Source organism: Phyllostomus discolor, chromosome 6 (genome assembly GCF_004126475.2).
Source record: "Phyllostomus discolor isolate MPI-MPIP mPhyDis1 chromosome 6, mPhyDis1.pri.v3, whole genome shotgun sequence".
NCBI classification, from domain to species: Eukaryota; Metazoa; Chordata; class Mammalia; order Chiroptera; family Phyllostomidae; genus Phyllostomus; species Phyllostomus discolor.
The window spans coordinates 57,654,018-57,661,648 of NC_040908.2; the positions used below are offsets into that span (position 1 = coordinate 57,654,018).

A 7,631-nucleotide genomic window follows, 5' to 3' on the forward strand; every position below is an offset into this window, starting at 1 on the left:
GTAGCCAATCAATGTTTTTTTCACTTTGTTTTCCCTTTCCATACCCTCTCTCTAAAATAAATAAATAAATAAATAAATAAATAAATAAAATGTTAAGACAATGTGTAGAGGGTATTCTTTATACAGAAAACAAACAATAAAGAAGGAACCTAGGAATATCAAAAAGGAAGAAAAAACAGTAAGCAAAAATATAGAAAAATATACACTAGCCTTCTTTTGAGTTTTCTAAATTGCATTTGATGTTCGAAGAAAAAAAGTATATACATATATATGTAACAACATCTAATATTGTTCCAAATATATGCAGAGAAAATATTTAAGAATCTATATTATAATTGTAGGAGTATAAAGTGACATAAAGGAGGTAAGGTTTATATACAGTGCTCAAAGTGTAAGATTTTGACACCAGTAGATTTTAATATATTTTATGTATATGTAATACAATCTGTATCAACCACTATAAAAGTTATAAAAGAGATACAGCCAAAAACATTATAAAAAAATCTAAATGGAATTCAAAACATATTTTAAAGGAAGGCATAAAAAAGAAAATTTTAAGATAAAAACACAGAGAATAGAAAACAAAAATAAAATGTTAGAATTATGTCCTAATATATTAATAAGTATAATCACTTCAATGAGCAGAACATTCTTTTCAAATGAAGACAGAACAAATATCAAATAAAGAATATCCTGGGCCTAAAAAACCCTAAATGAAAAAAAATGGCTTCTACCATGAGCGGAATATATAGGGCAGCTTAATTGCTCTATGTGTGGAATCAACATCAAGCAATTTCAGAAACATAATTTTTTGGTACCTGGGAAGCTAGTGACCATTTGTCCTGGTGCCTGCCAAAAAGTAAGTAAGTAAGTAAGTAAATAAATAAATAAATAAATGGGAAACCCTTAAATGATTAAAAAGAAAAAGAAGTTATATGAAACATGTTCCCAGGAACAGTGGAGTCAAACTAGAAACCGATAAAGTTAATGAGAAAAATGTATAAATAATTGAAAGTAAAACTACACAAAAAATGAAGGGAAAAACTTCAAAATAATTATTATTCTAAGAGAAAGTTTAAATGGATATTCTAAAGTACATGGTATTGAATGGAAATAAAAATACATATATCATAACCTCTGGTACATAGTTAAAAACAGTGCAAAGAAGAAAATTAATAGTATTAAATTCATACTTTAGAAAACATAAAAAATTCAAATCAATAATGTAATCTCCCATCTCAAGAATGTAGAAACAGAGCTCAGTTCAGGTAGCTCAGTTGGCTAGAGCATTGTCTTGATGTGCCAAGATTGCAGGTTTGATACCCAGTCAACCAATGAATACATAAATAAGTAAAACAAACTGATCTCTCTCTCTCCTTCTCTTCCTCTATCTCTCTAAAATCAATTTAAAAACAAGAATATTGAAACAGAAAGAGGGAAGCAAATAGAAGAAAGGATATAAAAATCAGAGGAAAAAATAAATTAAAACCAATAAATTAGAGGTCAATGAAACAGAATTTATTCTCTGAAATAAATTTGTCATACCTATACCATGGCCAATAAAGAAAAAAATAAGCCACAAATAATCAATATAAAAATGATATTGGAGACATTACTATAGCTTCTGTGGAGAGTAAAACAATAATAAAGAAATTCTATGATTCTGCCTACATTAATTTAGCAATGTAGGTGAACTAGACTAATTTCTATAGTACAACTCAGCCAATACAATAAAATTTAGATAGCTCTACAACCATTAAAGACAAAAAAATAAGTAAGTGTATAGAAGAACTGAACATTATCAACCAACTCCATCTAATTAACATTTTATAGATAATTCTACCCAAGAATAGCAAAGTACATATTTTCAGTTACATATGAGACATTCACTAAGAGATTCAAAGTAAAAATAATATATATTACTTTGAAAGTAAAATTATTTTGACATGGTATAAATACTATATGGTTGAGTTGTGTTAATATGATCAAATATGGTTAAACACACCAAGAACTAATATAGTGAAAAATATTCATAGATTTTTTCAGGATGTTAATGTTGTCTTTGATTTCACTAAATAGATATTAAGATACAGTATTTCAAATATTTCTATGAAAGAATGAATTATATTTTTAAGTAGTAAAAACCAGAATCTTAAATTTTATAAAATAAAGCTGATTCTAGTATTAGAAAGTAAAACATCACAGAGCTGAGTCTGGGATAGTTATACAGCATTTCTTAAAAGTCCTTGGTCTCACAAATGTAAAACTAAAATGAATAAGCACAGCAGCAACTACTCCCACTATAAATTATTTATATGGAAGATATTTCAACATTTGTGATCTTAAGGTAAGTGCACTAAAAGATACCGTTAGAATTGAGTTGTGCAATTTTGTGTTGGTAGTATGCCATTTGAGTGACCAGAGCAATTGTACTGCCATGAATTCTGATCACTTAGCCAAGACTAAGGAAAGAAAAGCTAATCACAAGTGATGAGGCATGAGGTTGAAATAAAATATTCAGTAGACAGGTTGGCCATCAAAAGGAACACACACGAAAAATGAATGAATAAGCAGAGAGATCAATGTAAAAGAACTCTACTGGACAACTAGAAGAAAGGGATAAAGAAATGAAATGGGAAAGCAGGACATCAAAAATTATTGCAATCACTGAAAAAAACCAGACGATAAGGAGACTGCTTCAGGACAAAAGGGACCCAGGATCAGCGCGGGGTCTAGGGGTATGCAGTCCCCAGACCCGGTGCTCCCGGGTCAGCCACAGGGCTCCCGGGAGAGGGGAGTCACTGCTCCCTCCCAGAATATGGGGGTTGAGCAACTCCAGGGGAGAACGTGTTGCTTGAAGGAACAGATGGCCAGTTGGTCTGGGAAAAAATTGCCCAGGGACTATGAACACCCACCCAGAGACCTGGAGAAGTGAGGGCCTTCAGTCACATGACCGCCCCTGGGTGGGAAAGGCGTCAACACTCCTAGCCTGGTTGGGGTGGGGATCGGTGGAAAACAAAGAGCTGGGAAGAGCTCCGCTCACGCCCCATCGGGAAGCCTGACTCCCGCGCGGTAAACCCAGAAGGGCAGCACGCTTTTACTATTCCCAGGGAGGGCGCAGTGAATCCCAAAATGTCACGGGTACCTTCTGAGATCATAGAACTGGAACCCTGCAGGACGCCGGAGTCCAGAGGAACGTGGCAGTGAGCTCTAGAGAGCAAGTGTGCTCAGGAGTGCCAGGGTACCTGACAGTCTTGCTGAGATCTGTCTGGGAAGAGAGAGAAGCATTTCAAAGGTCCCTCAGCCAGCTGAAGCAAGCAAGATCAGAAAAACTGGTCTGGCCAGTTAGAAACCAACAAGAGAATCTTCTTATTTTGTTTTGTTTGGTTTGGTTTGTTTGGTTTTTGTGGCTGTTGTTGGTTGATAGATTTTATCTTGTGTTTTATGTGACATTTTATTTTCAATTCTTATTATTTTTATACTCGCAATCCCTTATGTTTCTCTTCCATTCATCCTAATATTATTCTTTCCACTCCAAATTTATCTCTCCTGCACTCTATCTTCTGCTTTTTTTCCTTTTTTTTAATCTTGAAAGTTACTGTAAATTTGTATTATCTTTTTCTCACTTTTCTGACATTTTTATTTTAATAATACTTTGGTACTTTTTCTTTCTGTATAATCTTCTTTGCTTGGCTGGTTATGCTGTCATTTGATAGGTCCACCTGCTATCTCAGTCACAATGTGTTAATAATTTACTATTCTTCATCTGTGTTCTAGTAATACACTTCTCGGTTCTATACTCTTTATTCTTGTTATCTAGATCTCATCAATTCTGCCACGGGACCGTCACTTTACTTTAGTGTTAATAGGACCTAGTCTATACAATTGTAAATACTTCTCAATACCCCTACCTGATCTCAGCCCACCTTGCAATTCCTGAACTATACTATGTGGGGGTTGTCTCTGTTCTTTTACACACACTCCTATATACTAATCTTTAATCCAACCCTATCTTAGAATCTGACCTCCCACAGCCTCACAGCTTTCTAGATACAACTAACAATCCTCTCGTCCACAATAAGTCTTACCCTCTTTCCATCCTTTCTAAAACGTGGATAGTGGGGTGGAGGATCACAGTTAACACTATAAGGAGCCAAAGGATAACCCATCTCTTCTCTACTGGCTGCTCTAATGTAAATATCATAGTACACTGTCTTGCTGTCTTAAACCATTTCGCCTTACTCGTCCAACTGATCACAAAAAGAGTAGGGGAAGCTGTGAACACCAGGACACATGAAGGAGATTGCACCACTGAATCTCACAAATATTCTACCACAGAAGTTCACACCATAATTACAGGGAATCAGAACAGATCAATTTAATAAACAAAGAAAAAGAAGAAACCCACGAACAATGAGAAAACAAAGAAACAACCCCCAATTGAAGGGAAATGAGGAAGCTTCAGGAAAATGCTAAATGAAATAGAGGCAACTCAACTATCAGATAGTGAGTTCAAAACAGTGATTATTAGGAAGTTCAATGAACTCACAATGAGCTTTCAGAATTAGAGGGAAACTACATCGATCTCACTGCAAACTATATAAACATGAAAAAGGAAATAGAAACTCTCAACAAAGGTCAAGAGGAAATGAAGAATACAATTTCTGAACTGAAGAACACAGTAGAAGGAATGAAAAGCAGGATTGATGAAGCAGAAGATAGGATTAGCGAGCTAGAGGGCAAAGTAGAAAACAACATCCAGAAAGAGCAAGAAAAGGAAAAGAGGCTCAGAAAGAATGAAGAGGGGTTAAGAGAAATGCAAGACAATATGAAACGTAATAATATCCATATAATAGGGATACCAGAAGGAGAAGAAGAAAGCAAGGGATCGAAAACCTAGTTGAACAAGTAATGAAGGAGAACTTCCCTAATTTGATGAGAGAAAAGTCACACAAATCCAGGAAACACAGAGAGTCCCAATCAAGAGGAACCCAAAGAGGCCTACCTCAAGACACATCATAATTAAAAGGGCAAAATTTCAAGACAAAGAGAGAATCTCAAAGCAGCAAGGGAGAAAAGGGAAGTAACATATAAGGGAGCCCCAATAAGGCTAACAGCTGACTTCTCAATGGAAACACTTCAAGCCAGAAGAGAATGGCAAGAAATACTCCAGGTAATGAGAACCAGAGGTCTGCAACCAAGGCTGCTATATGCAGCAAGGCTCTCAATCAAGATAGAAGGCCAAATAAGAAGCTTCCCAGACAAAGAAGTCTAAAAGAATACACCTCCCCAAACCAGCTCTGCAAGAGATTCTAAAGGGACTGCTTTAAGGAAGGGAAGGAAAGAGAGAGAGAGAGAGAGAGAGAGAGAGAGAGAGAAACCACGTACATAAAAGACAATGAATAAGTACCTATCAATAATAACCTTGAACATAAATGGATTAAATGCTCCAATCAAAAGACATAGAATAGCTGAATGGATAAGAAAAAATGACCCACATATCTGCTGTCTACAAGAAACCCACCTCAGGGTAAAAGACCTACACAGGCTGAAAGTGAAGGGCTGGAAACAAATCTTCCAAGCAAATGGACAGGAAAAAAAAGCCGGGGTAGCAATACTCATATCAGACAAAATAGACTTCCAAAAAAGGTCCATAAAGAGAGACCCAGAAGGTCACTTCATAATACTCAAGGGAAGAATCCACCAAGAAGACATAAATATTGTAAATATATATGCACCCAACATAGGAGCACCCAAACACATAAAGAAAATCTTAGAGGACTTCAAGAAAGATATGGACAGCAACACAATTATAGTGGGAGATTTTAAAACCCCACTATCAAAAATGGGCAGATCTTCCAAACAAAATAACAAAGATATGTGGCATTGAACAATACCCTTGATGAAACGGGCTTAACTGATATATACAGAGCCCTCCATCCAAAAGAAGCTAAATATACATTCTTTTCAAATGTACATGGAACATTCTCAAAGATAGACCACATGATAGGAAACAAAACAAGCCTCAAGAATTTCAAGAAAATTGAAATCATACCAAGCATTTTCTCAGACCACAAGGGACTGAAGCTAGAAACCAACCCCAAGGAAAAAAAAAAAACAAAATACTCAAAATCATGGAGATTAAATAGCATGCTATTAAACAAGGAATGGGTCAAGAATGATATTAGGGAAGAAATCAAAAGGTTTCTGGAAACAAATGAAAACGAACTCACAACAACCAAAAACTTATGGGACACAGCCAAGGCAGTCCTGAGAGGGAAGTTCATAGCGATACAGGCCCACCTAAAAAGGTTAGAAACATTCCAAACAAACACCCTAACCCTACATCTCCAAGAACTCGAGGAACCACAACAAAGGCAGCCCAGAGCAAGCAGAAGGAAGGAAATAACCAAGATCAGAACAGAATTAATGACATAGAGACTAAAAGCACAATTCTAAGGATCAATGAATCCAAGAGCTGGTTCTTTGAAAAGATAAACAAAATGGACAAACCTGTATGCAGACTTATCAAGAAAAAAAGAGAGAAGACCGAAATAAACACAATCAGAAATGAAAGAGGAGAGATTACAACAGATACCACAGAAATACAAAGGATTGTAAGAAATTACTACAAAGACTGTATGCCAAGAAATTTGAAAACCTAGGTGAAATGGACAACTTTCTAGAAAAATATAATCTTCCAAAACTCAATGAAAAAGAAGCAGAAAGCCTGAACAGACCAATAACAACAAAAGAAATTGAAGCAGTAATCAAAAAAATCCCAACACACAAAAACCCAGGACCAGATGGTTTCACAGGAGAATTCTACAAAGCATTTAAGGAAGAGCTAACCCTTATCCTTCACATACTTTCCAAAAAATCCAAAAAGTTGGGAGTCTCCCAAACTCTTTTATGAAGCCAACATCATCCTAGTTCCAAAACCAGATAAAGATACTACAAAGAAGGAAAACTTCAGGCCAATATCACTGATGAACATTGACGCTAAAGTCCTCAACAAAAACTAGCAAACTGCATCCAACAGTAAATTAAAAAGATCATACACCATGACCAAGTGGGATTCATTCCAGGAATGCAAGGATGGTACAATATTCACAAATCAATAAATGTAATACATCATATAAACAAAAGCAAAGACAAAAACCACATGATTATATCAATAGATGCAGAAAAGGCATTTGATAAGGTACAGCACCCATTCATGATAAAAACACTCGGCAAAATGGGAATAGAGGGAGCATTCTTCAACATAATAAAGGCCATATATGAGAGACCTACAGCTAACATCATACTCAACGGGCAAAAATTAAAATCTTTTCCACTAAGATCAGGAACAAGACAAGGCTGTCCACTTTCACCACTTCTATTCAATATAGCACTGGAAGTTTTAGCCACAGCAATCAGACAAGAAAAGGAAATAAAAGGCATCCAAATCAGAAAGGAGGAAACAAAACTTCACTGTTTGCAGATGACATGATAGTATACATAGAAAATCCTATAGAGTCCACCAAAAAACTGCTTGACCTAATAAATGAATTTTGCAAAATAGTGGGATACAAGTCAATATCCAGAAATCAAAGGCATTTCTGTACACCAAGAATGAAACAGCAGAG

At 35.6% G+C, this 7,631-nt stretch overlaps 1 non-coding gene across 1 annotated transcript; it reads left to right on the plus strand.

Moving 5' to 3' along the window:
• The first annotated feature begins 719 nt into the window (after positions 1–719).
• LOC114501197 lies at positions 720–853 on the plus strand. Its single transcript, XR_003684952.1, has one exon. It is a non-coding gene; the product is annotated as a U11 spliceosomal RNA (small nuclear RNA).
• Positions 854–7,631: the final 6,778 nt, after the last annotated feature.